This window comes from Chanos chanos, chromosome 12 (assembly GCF_902362185.1).
Source record: "Chanos chanos chromosome 12, fChaCha1.1, whole genome shotgun sequence".
Lineage (NCBI taxonomy): Eukaryota > Metazoa > Chordata > Actinopteri > Gonorynchiformes > Chanidae > Chanos > Chanos chanos.
The window spans coordinates 5,903,873-5,915,965 of record NC_044506.1 but is presented as its reverse complement, the minus strand read 5'-3'; positions in this window follow the sequence as shown (position 1 = coordinate 5,915,965).

The following is a 12,093-nucleotide window of genomic DNA, read 5'->3' as shown; positions in this document are numbered from 1 at the left end:
ATGGCTTTGAGTTAATAAACCAAAATAGTTTCACTAAACAAATCAAGTAATCACATTTTCACACAGATATCAAACTCTTAACCTGCTGTGGTCTAACCAGTGTGACCAAAGCGCAAATTTTGAGAAGCGTTTTGTCCCTCCCTGCCCCAGGGTGAGATCAGGAGGTTTTTGGAAAGTCCATCTTTGAACTATATGTATATGCAGCAATGCGGCATATTGCTAGTTGTAGCTGGAGGAGAAGTCCTGAGCATACCTAACATTCTACACCTCTCCATGTTTGAAATGGTTTAAGGTAGAGTAACATCACTGAGATGGGCTGAACTGACAGTGTCGTGAGTGGACGAGACAGAGGTGACATTTCCATGTCTGAGCTCAGCACCAAAATGAGGTGGTGTCTCTAAAAGCCTGCTCCTGGAGGCCCACAGCTCTGTACGGTTCAAGCATGTCCTTGCTCCAACACACCTGTTTCAGCTCATCAGCCAATCATAAAACATCTGATCAGAGCTGAGGTATGTGTGTTAGAGCTGTGAGTGATCCAAAATACCGTAAGCTATCTTATGGGCCTGTGAGTGCACGACAGAAACACTTAAGTGAAGGACCATTTGAAACCCCAGTGGCTGTACCTTTCCAAAGAAAACAACCTGTCTAAAATTTGTGGGCCGAACAGGCTGGCTCCTGCCATCACAGCCTCAAGATAAAAAAGGGAAATTAATTTACTTTCATAACAGTGAGTTCCCATGAGAAAGTACAGAGTAAAATTATGTAAACAAGAATGCAAACAAGAACCACCATTGCATTGCCAAAACAAATATCCCACTGAAACAGCTTACGGTTGTGGCCCTAATGAGAGAGCTTTGAATTGAACAGGGTGTGCTTAGTTGCGAGTCCTTCTTCCTCAGTTAGGGAATCAACATCTCATCTGACTGACTTCCCACTTAACCATGGTTAACATCAGTGTTTCAGTTGGGATTTTACATCTGTCTTTGTTATGGGTAAAATGAAAAGGAAATTAAGAAAACATAAAGGCTGTGTCACCAGGACTGATTCAGTATAATCATCTAAATACAATAACTGTGGTCAGTGAGACTGATGACATTGCCAAGGCGCTTTTTTCTATTTTCTGATCAAAGAGCTTTGAGGGCTGTAAGGAATCATTCCAAACGAAAACAACTTGCAGGTGCAGGTTTCATGTCTCAGTTTTCTTGATTTGATTTGGACATCTTGTATTTGATGTCCATTTATAGCAGGGGTGTCAAACTCCGGTCCTGGAGGGCCAGGGTCCTGCTGTTTTTCTTGTAGACCAACTAAATAGAATCTCTGATTGGCTGAAGAGTGTCCACACCTGTTTTCAAGGTGAAAATCAACTGGTAACTAAGAGTTGAAAACAAAAATCAGCAGGACCCCGGCCCTCCAGAACCAGAGTTTGAGACCCCTGATTTATAGCATATTTTGTTAAAAGGGAAGCCTGTGTTTGTCCCGATATATACTCACACTATACCATTACATAAAAATATGTCCCTTTTTTCTTCCTATAAATGATTTTTTCTTCTTCAGGTTTTTTTATAAGCACTATTGGAAGTGTACCAATATGTACCCTAATATGTTACACAGTACTTGTAACAACCTCGCCTCCTCCCTCGCCAGTCTCAGCCATTCCGCGCTCAGCGTCGCCGGTCTACTAATCACCGGTCTACTAATCACCAGCCTGATCACTCTCCTCCCGCACACCTGCCCTCACTTTAGTCCGATTACACATCTCCCTATTTAAACCCCTCCGTCGGATCAGTCAGTGCGAAGTCTACACCTTCCACGTGTCTACTGAGCCGTCTTGTGTTGCGTGTTCTGAAAAGTGCCTAGTTTCTCTGTTACCTGTTTGCACTCCCTTCTAGCCTCCTGTTATACCTGTCTGTGTAAAGCTTCTTTTGTTTGTTTGACTTATTAAAACCTCAGTTTGCCCGCACTTGTGTCCTCCGCCCTGCTACTTCCTGACAGTACTGCACCAAATGTAAATGTTTGTTCTAACACATTTTAATAATCATTCGTTCAGGCACCTTACGAAAGGAACAATGTGTCCAGGAATTTTTATCGAGTTGAATTTTTCAAATCATCACTGCACACACTGCTCCACTCAACCTGGGGACAGGCATTTAAGATACTTTTACTACATTAGTGCACTTTGGAATCTTGGGTTTAACTGGTTAATGATTGCATTAAAATCGTAATGACTGTTTTAAAAAGTTCAAAGTTTTTAAAATGCAACAGTCGATTGACAAGTCACAGTTGGATGACAGTTGTCATTTTTATTAACTTGTAGCTTTAAATAATTGATCTACTTCAAGCAAAGACTTCGCCTGAGTTTAGAAAATGTAAAGAACTCTGTGGCTTATACTGAAAGTGTAGTCAAAAAGTGCTTCTTTTTCAACACAGTATGGCACAGCTCTAAATTACAAACACAAACGTATACACATGCACTGTGTGCGACTCTCTTTTGACAATAACAAAACCAATGAATAAACAAAAAGTGCTTTTCATAACAAAGGGCACCGGGCATTTTATTCAACTTCAGTACATTTGAAACTGGCTTTTAAGATTGGTAGCATGTCCACATTGTCTGGCAGTAGATGGCTGGCTTCAAAGTTTACCACCGTTCCTTCACCTGAGAGTTCTAGTTTGGCAAAAAGAATTGCGAGGACGTAAAGATACTTCTTTTCCACAGCAGGAAATCTCACATTATCTGTTTTGAGTTTGATTTGAGAAAAGTGTTTGATTGAAAATGGTTTGATTTGTACCACAATCACTGCTTTGTTTTTCTCCTTGTAAAATAAAACAGTGTGGTATATTCTGAAGCTTCTATGGTTTGATGTTTCTTAATCCTAGATTTGACTGAGGCTGGCTCCTCTTACATATTTGATATTTATGGTTTATTGTGCATCCATGATTTTGGATCTGTTTCAGTCTTTCTATGCACCTCTCACTGCAGTCCAGAGAAAAATACTTTCTGAAGTGGGTAGGCAGAATGGGCTGACTGCTCCTATCGCAGCCTCAAGATAAAAAGGGAAATCAATTTAATTTTATATTTGTAAATTCTGGTGGGGGGGTTCACTGCAGAACTATACAATAGAGCATGCAAGCAACAACTGTTTCACAACACTGAGCTGACAAAACACAAGTCATGCTGTAACTGGTTTCCAAAGGTGTGACAGTAAGTGAGAAATGAAATGTGAGCCAGAGAATTTTTCATTAATGATTCATAATACCACAGCTTGAAGAAGAGGTGGTGAAGATTATGCTTCAAAGGTCCACAATATCAGTTATAAAAACACATGAATTTTTCAGTGTATTATTCACCAGCACTTTATCATACTGCCGGCAATGACATTCTCTGGTCCAGCGCCTTTCCATTTCCATTGATTGTGTAAAAGTCCCGTCTTCTGTGAGATTATTCTTGATGACCAATTGCATTTCTCCAGCCAAATCGCCACCCTTCTCAAAACCTGCTGTTTCTTCCTCAACAACATGGGAGACATCTATTGTTTGTTATTTTGATACATGTCCACATACTGGTGATTTGAAAACAAGACATGAGAGAGCTCTTTGAGCTCTCCTAGTCAGGGTCAGTCTGTTTCACCCAACGCACTATAGATATGTTTGATACAAGTCATCTAATCAGATCAACTTACTACGCAACAGAAAAAGTTTTCACATTCCCTAAGAAGCTGGATGCATGTTCTGGGCAAGATTGTTTTAACCCAAAACATGATCCAAATACTTGGATCACCTGGCTGTTGGGCAAGTCAAGGATTTCCCCCCTTGGTACCACTGGCTGGCTGAGACCTCAGTCTCAGCCTTTTTTTTTTTTTTTATTCATTATAAGCTGACTTAAAACTGTTCTAATGGGAGTCTGCTAATGCATTTTGCTAATGCAAAGTACTGAGAACTTTGGGAAATTCATTCTATTTGGAGGGAATTCCATCATATTGTCCTACAGGCACAGGCCCTGTGTTTAAAGAGGGTGATGGACAGGGAACAGGGTGGGCTGTAGAGGCCTTTTCGACTTTGAAGTTGCCTGTTTCCCACATGTTTGTGTTAACAAGAGGCAAGCAGGGACAACACGGCTTAGTTCCTTTGTGTGGGACTGTCTGTATCTGCCGTAATATTCACTGAATGCCAACCTCTGCCATCAAAGTACTCCCACTTGCCTTCATCAACCTGGTTGTTCATGAGTGTTATAGCTTTAGTAGTGTAATTGCAATACATTAGTACTGCAATACTCGCTAAGACTGTATCACAGTGTTACAACTAGATTATTCCATTAATCTTAGTAGTTTAATTATAAAATATTGAACACCAAAATTAATGGTTAATGATTTATATGAGACTGATTTTTATGAGACTACAGCTGTGCAACAAACTCACAATATAATTTCTGGCTGACCTCCCCCTAGATATCAATGAGTTCAGAAAATGTAAATAACTCTGTGGCATATTCGAAAGTGTAGTCAAAAAGTGACGCACAATACATATGTAAATGCCCTGGCATGACACTCCTTTGACACTGCCGAAACCAATAACACCTTCAAAAAAAAAAACAAAACAAAAAAATGTTCAACATGACAGTGTTTTGTAATTGTTGTTGGCATTCATCCTTTTCTGCATCGCTGAATTTACTCATTTAGCAAAAGAAAGTTAAATGCCTCTGCCTTTTTGTTTTGATTTCCCTTTTTTATTACAACATCGGAGAGGTCTGCTGTTTCATACTTTCTCTACTACTCAGGTGTGTGTCCATGCACTGGTTGTTTTAAGTACTGAGTATTACATCCACATTTGAAAAGGTTAAACAAGAAAAAAATATTAGAAAACACTGAAGCCTGTAATGCCACATACTGTAATACCGAAACCATTTTATCTTAATCGTCTAAATACATTGAATGTGCTCAGTGTAATTAGTAATGTGGCCATGGTGCTTTTCTCTCAAGCAAAAACTTTCTTTCTGATAATTAAAGTACGAAAACTTCATAGCTGTTATCACTCATTTCAATTATGTAATAATGATGTTGATATCTGACTGGCCACACGCACAGTTTTGGTCACTTTCTCCTTCATAAATTATTCTACTTCACTTTTGCCGTAATAATATTCTTTCTATGACAGTTATACTTAGTATAGTATAATTGCAAAAATTATGTACAGTTTAGCAGCGGAACTTGGTCATAATTTTCAGACTAACTCTCACTCCGAGTATTCTTGTGGTGAAGGTCTATAGCTCATGTATAAACACACTGACAAAAATAATATGGAAACAGTTTTAAAAAATGTGAACTAATACTAAAACTATGTGGGGAATGTTGGTTGATTACTATTGCTGTTGGAATTAACTCATTTAAATAATTGGTGATGACTAAATATATAATAATTATTAATACTTCTGTTAACAACTCTGTACATACTTAAATGGTCAAATTATGTTTAGCATGTTTAGAATTTTAAAATACTAAAATCTGAATGAAGGCATGAAATCTTTAAACTTAGGTAGAGCTTGTTTCTGTCTCAAGCATAGAAAATGACATAAAAGAAGGTTTAATGATAATCCATGCTGGAAAAGCTGATTATACAGCCTTATTCTGTCAGGTAGCATGGGTAAAAGGCAGAAAATGTTGTACATAATGCAAAAAACAAAACAAAACAAAAAATATTTGGGTGAATTCTGTCAATGTTTCCTTATCTGTTCCCCAAAGGATAGTTCTGAGGGAAGCCCATGTCTGTCAAAGGGAAGTATAAGGTAGGAAAAAGGCCTGTCTGTGTATTATGTCTACCTTCAATTTTCTCAAAATGTCATAATTTCACCATGCATAATATTTTAAATATTATTGCAGTTAATTTCTCTCCACAGAAGCGGGTTGTAAGCAGACAAGTATAAAGGAATCAAAGATCACCACAGTATTATCAAAGGACTCTAGATTACTGTTTTTATACCCAGACCACAAAGGTCCTGTCCACAGCACTGAGTAAGGATATGAAGAAACACCAATGAAATAGACACAAGACAAAAGCTGTTTACAACACTAGATTTTAACTCACACCAAAGAACATGGATCAGATTTTTCTACCTGGCTATGGAAGATATAAAGAAGTGCAACTTTTTAGGGAGATCACTGAAGGCAGAACATTTCCATATTAGTCACTAGATAGGAAAGTGTTTCCAACAGTCTTTTTTAATGTTGTATTAAGAGTGAAAAAAGAAGTTCTGATGAGGGTTGAACCTTCTGTTCAGTAACATAAGTAATGCAGCAAATGATCCAATCATACGGAAAGTACCAGTTTTAGAGTGCCTAAAGGGAAATTAATGATTAAACACAGAGAGAATAGGGACATCTGTGTGACCAATCGCTTCAAATGGTATCAAGATTTTCACCAATCAGAATACAGAAAAGCATCTTTACTACCCCACCCATTGTGTTTCCACTTTTTTAATAAGCTGAAATATCAGAGGATAATCATTCCAGGTTTTGCTGCCAACAGGGTGAGAGAGCTCCTCCTTATTCCTTATCTTATAGTGGAAAGGTGAGGGCAAATCTTAAATTGTTCATCACCTTTATCCTTTTGTTTCTAGGCCTTAAACTTTGCACTTAAAAAGAAGCAAAGTGTTTTTAATGTTGTATTAAGAGTGAAAAAACAAGTTCTGATGAGGATTAAAGCCTGTGATTAAACACATTTTAGACAGAGGTGGCAAAAATAAAAGTAGAAGTAGTCTTGCTAAAGAGAAAATGAAAAAAAGGTACTCTATATAGTTAAACTGACAACCGTTTTTGTAAATTGTAAGTGAGTGACTATTTTACTCTTAACTATTCTTCAGGAGAGATATTTTAACTCAGAGTTTTTTTGGGGTTTTTTTTTTAAAGCAAAATTACTTCTACTTTTACTTTTGCCAACTCTGATTTTAGGTAATGCAGCAAATGATCCAATTATCCAGAAAAAAGCACCAGCTTTAGTGTGCATGTATTTAATTTATCCTACACTGTATTCCCGAACGTTCAGATAACTGCATTTAGCCGTGTAAACTTAAATCTTTTAGGGAGTAAAAGGGACAAAAGCGCAGAATAAATTATTGTTTGCATCAGTCTGCTGAAGGCTTTGGCGTAAATAATATTGAAAACATGCGCAACAAATGGCTATGGTTTGTAAACAAAATTATGTTGCTGATATGATGCACGAGTAATCGACAAACGTGCGCTACCTACCATTTGTTTAGGGTCAAACGCCATTGATTTCATGCAGCACTAGATGATTGTATATCTTCCTAGTAACAGTGGCAATCTTTGTATGACCTAGGTGGTTTTTTACGCATCTTTCAGTATTAATGACAAATGTACCTTCCTGTGTGGACTAAACAAACAATACATTAAAGCAGTAGCAAGGAGTCTTAACCTAAAGAGCTAGCTGCCTGTAGGCACGCAGAAAAATTAGACAAACAACCGCCAAACTGGCATATCGCGCTGTAAAAGCTTTTTGTGTTTATCCTTCACATATGACGGAGTAACAGGGCCACAATAAGGGGAAAACAGTTCTGGGATTTCGAGAATAAAGTCTTAATTTAATACCACTAAAGTCGTAATTCTGCGAAAATGAAGTTGTAATTTTAAGAGAAAAAAAGTCCTAATATTTTGAGAATTTTGAGAATAAAATCGTAATTTTAGGCTTCGTGTTATTTAACAGGGGTAATACCAGAAGAGCATGCCCTTTGCCTACTTTAAAATGAGAAACGTGGAGCATCTTGTGAAGTTATACTTTATTGTAGGTTTTACACATAAGGACGAAATACAGCACTTAATCTTTGGGCACATCAGCACCACGTTATTACAAGTATCAGGCTGACGCCCGAGACAAACAGCAGTTTCCAGAAGTGGCCTTAGGCTGCCATTAACTGTCCTCTCGCCCATTTGTTGGTTGCTGGTAAAACATTTTCCTTAAAATTGTGGGGTTTTTTCCTCGCAAAATTACGACTTTATTCTCATAATATTATGAATATTTCTCAATTACAACTATATTCTCGTAATCGAAGATTATTTCCTGCTTAATGTGGTCCTAATACTCCGTCGTATTCCCATTACCCTGTCATCAAAATGAATTTGTGGAAATTCAAAAAATAGTACAAAAAACGAGTTATCCATGGAAACATAAAGCAATAGGGGAGATGGCTAACCGGAAGTAAAGACACCCCCTCTTGGCTCAGACTGGGAGGACCACCATCATTATGTGAAAAAGGCCTATTGTTATCCCTTGAGAAGGCACTCTCTGTAAGAAAATTTGTTTGTTATATTGTTCATCTTTAATGTGAGTACGTCTTAACTGTGAAATGTTAGTTATGTTATTATAGCATTCTGATAGCATTCTGCTGGATTACACTGAATGCATGTATATTACCTTGCGTTATTATAGTAGCATTTCAAGTTTTACAGACACACTTAACAGACAGACACTCTTAACATCACGTCGTGGTGTCATTGTATGGAGGTGTTTAGCTTGCTGGATGAGCGAATGTGAGATTCATTGAGGCTAGCACGCAGTTAATTAAACACAACACAGTCTGCGCAAACGTCGCGCACACCGGACAACAATGAATACAAGGGAATACACTGCGCTGAGAGACTGACCGTCTAACAGCGCGAGCGACATTCTAGAGTCAATAGAAGGCAACTATTACTGATGAAACATAAACGAAAGAATAATCAAAACAAAAACAGGGAGACCAAACAGAGACAAAACAGCAGCTTAACCAAAATGCGGCACGCCAATACCCATTCCCCTTTGCATGTCTAATGCTACCTGTCGGAACAAAATAATAATAAAAAAAAGAAACCTTATATTCAAAAGTAACCGTACCGTACCTTGCGCATATGTACCCACAGTACAGTACGGCCTTTGTCCATCAAAGACAGATAACACCAGGCAGTGCTACGGCGAGGCAGGTGGCAAACAAAAGCGATTGTGCTCCTACCACGCAAGTTGAATAGTACAAGCAATTATAACTTTAAAAATTAGCTCTGAAAACTTCTCACTTTGAGTTAATTAACTTAAAAGTTTTATGGATATCAGTTGCCTTAATTTTTGTTCAGTTCTGCTAACTTATTGGGGTTTACATAGTACACGGAAATGAATGATAAAACAGAGAGAGAATGGTAACACTCGTGCCAATAGACCAATAACATTGTTTGACATCAAGATTTTCACCACTCAGAATACAGAAAAATATCCTTACTGTTTTGTTTCCGCATTTTAAGGAACTGAAATCAGAGGAGAATCATTTGAAGTTTTACTGCCAACAGGGTGGAATGGCTCTTCCTTTTTCCTTATCTTAAATTCAAACGGTGAGCACAAACGTTTAATTATTCATCACTTTTGTTTTTGGCTCCAAGCCCTGACACGTGTCTTCATTTTTAGTATATAAAGGTAGTTTTATTTTTAAGACATTTGCATAATTTAAACTTTTGTTTGAATTTTGGCCACATTCCGTACTGTAAATTATTTAGGAAATTTGAATGACATCATCTTATTACTGTATATTTTGTACACATGCTACAATACTCTGGAGTGCATGATTTTGATTTTATTTATTAAAAAGGATACATGATCCTGATGAAACTCTCTGAAGACTAATTTATCCCCCTCACCTTTTTTTTTTTTTTTTTTTTAATGAACTTCTTTAAATTTCTTATCTTAGATCCTAATCTGCCTCCTCTAAAAATGAATAAAGGTAACTACCCTGTCAAGTCTTACATTAAACATTAAACACCCTGTGATGAATTTTGCTCTTTACATCATGGCCTTTTCTGTGCTGCAAAATGTGAAACTGTATTGTGAGTCCGTTAATGGGTTTTTAGTATTTCAATATTTTATCTGCTGATTTCGCTGTGTTTTTAGGATCAAAAAGAGGCCAGGAGAACCCCTCACCTTTGTCAAGGAAAACTGCTAAAAAACAACGACTTAATGCAAGTAGGAGGACCCAACAAAATATAGTTATCTGTATTTGAAAATCATTTGATCCTACACATTGTCAGGAATGAATTAGCAGGCTTTCCTTTCTGTACTTTTGTTAATTTCTGAATTGAATGTCATATCAATTGGCACATCAAACACAAATATACCACTACTGAGTGTATTTCCCAAATAATAATAACATAAATAACAGTAATATAAATAATGATGAGAAGAAGAAGAAATGAACAAACACATGTAAGATAGGATTAAGAATGTAAAGGATGTAATAAATGGTCATATTTAGAGCAAGACAATGTATGGAAATGAAATATTATTATAGTTATAGTTATAGTTATTATAGTTGCTGCTTGATGAATCTGGGACTGAAAGTTGAAAGGTCAAGAAACATGGTGACCCTCATTACAGCATACAAATAAATAAAAGGGCTGAACTAGCACCTAGACTAAACAGTCAGTATGAAACATTGATTGTAGGTATGAAGGTATAGGCTACAGCGTATTCCTTTTTAGAGTCTTAATTTTGTTGAAATGTTAATAAGCGGAGTTGGTAAAAGTACACTGCAAAAAATCACCTTAAAAAAAACAAACAAACAAACAAAAAAACAAACAAAACAGAAATATTCTGGCAGTGAGGGTGCCAGTAAGATACTGTAAAGTAACAGAAATTAACCAACTCATAAAAATATAGTAATTTTCCATAATTAAAATACGGTTTGTCACATTCATTTTACATGAAATTGTGCAAATTTTTATGTCTTTTAATGTTTAAATAAAGATATTTACTCCTATAAAAACAATTAAACTATGAACAAAAATGCACTAATGCTGCAATGATACAAATAATGAGACTTAAAATTACAAAACTGCACCATTTTAACTTGTGCATTATTACATAATTTTACATAGATTACTTTTATATTTAATCAATGTTTATTGCAATAAAACTGTTTGCGAGGCATAAAACTTTTTATGAGCCAGCTATCTACGAGTGATTTAGCACCACACTTCTATAGACACGTAATATGTCGCTGGTAGCATGGGGTGCTATATTCGCCCACCTACTCTCCCAGACATGGAGAGCCAAGTGAACCGTGCAAACCCCCACAAAAGAGTTCCATGTTGAGTTCGACATATCCACTTTTCGACTCTCTCACTCACTGTAACATGTTCAGTACATGAAAATTTTAAGTTATAGTGATTTAATAATCTGGATATTACTTAATCCAAAAGTGATTTGAATTTTTAATCAAAAGTTTTTAGTTTACATAACTCAAAACTGGATTATGCGCGTCCAAATTTTTAAGTCAGTAGAATTTAAAAGGACATTTTAAGATTACACAACTTAATAGAATTAAGTTATTCGGGCTTTCAGGTTTACAGTGTACAACGACTAGTTCTCTTCAATCCTGTCTGAAAGCCTACAACCTTGTTTGCGTTCATCTCTCTCTTGACCAATCATAAGCTGTGACTGTGAAATTATATTTTAATAATGTTTTGATGTTAAAATACCTCCATTTTCCCTTAAAAATATAGATATGTTATATTAGTTCACGGTCACAAAATGTTCATGTTATTTTACATTGGACACAGAACTTCACAGTCTCTTTGGTAATTTTGTTGACATTTCATGTATTTCTGAAATACAGGACAAATCTGTAAAATAAAAAGGAAAAAAAAACTGTTATTTTACAGATTTTGTTTTTTTTTTTACAGTGTAGCACTACTTTTGCTTAAAAATAAAACTCTGAGTTACGTAAGGGTCACTTACTTTTTTTTTTGCAAAAACAGTTGTCAGTTTAACTCTACTTAGAGTACTTTTTTTTAGCTAGAGTACTTCTACTTTGACTTTTGCAACTTCTGTTAATAAGACACATAGTTCACATAGGTAACTGAGAAAAAATGATCCATTTATCTTTACTGTTGTCACCTTGCTATTAGGTGTCACTGTCAGGGTTTACAAGTATTTTCTCAATGTAGGAAACCTGCTTTTCATTCTCACATTTGTTTATAGCCACTGCAGTTTTTTATTACAACACACCTTATATCACAGTATTTCTGCACTGTTGTCAGAGTGGCCATGAACAACTGACAAATGAAA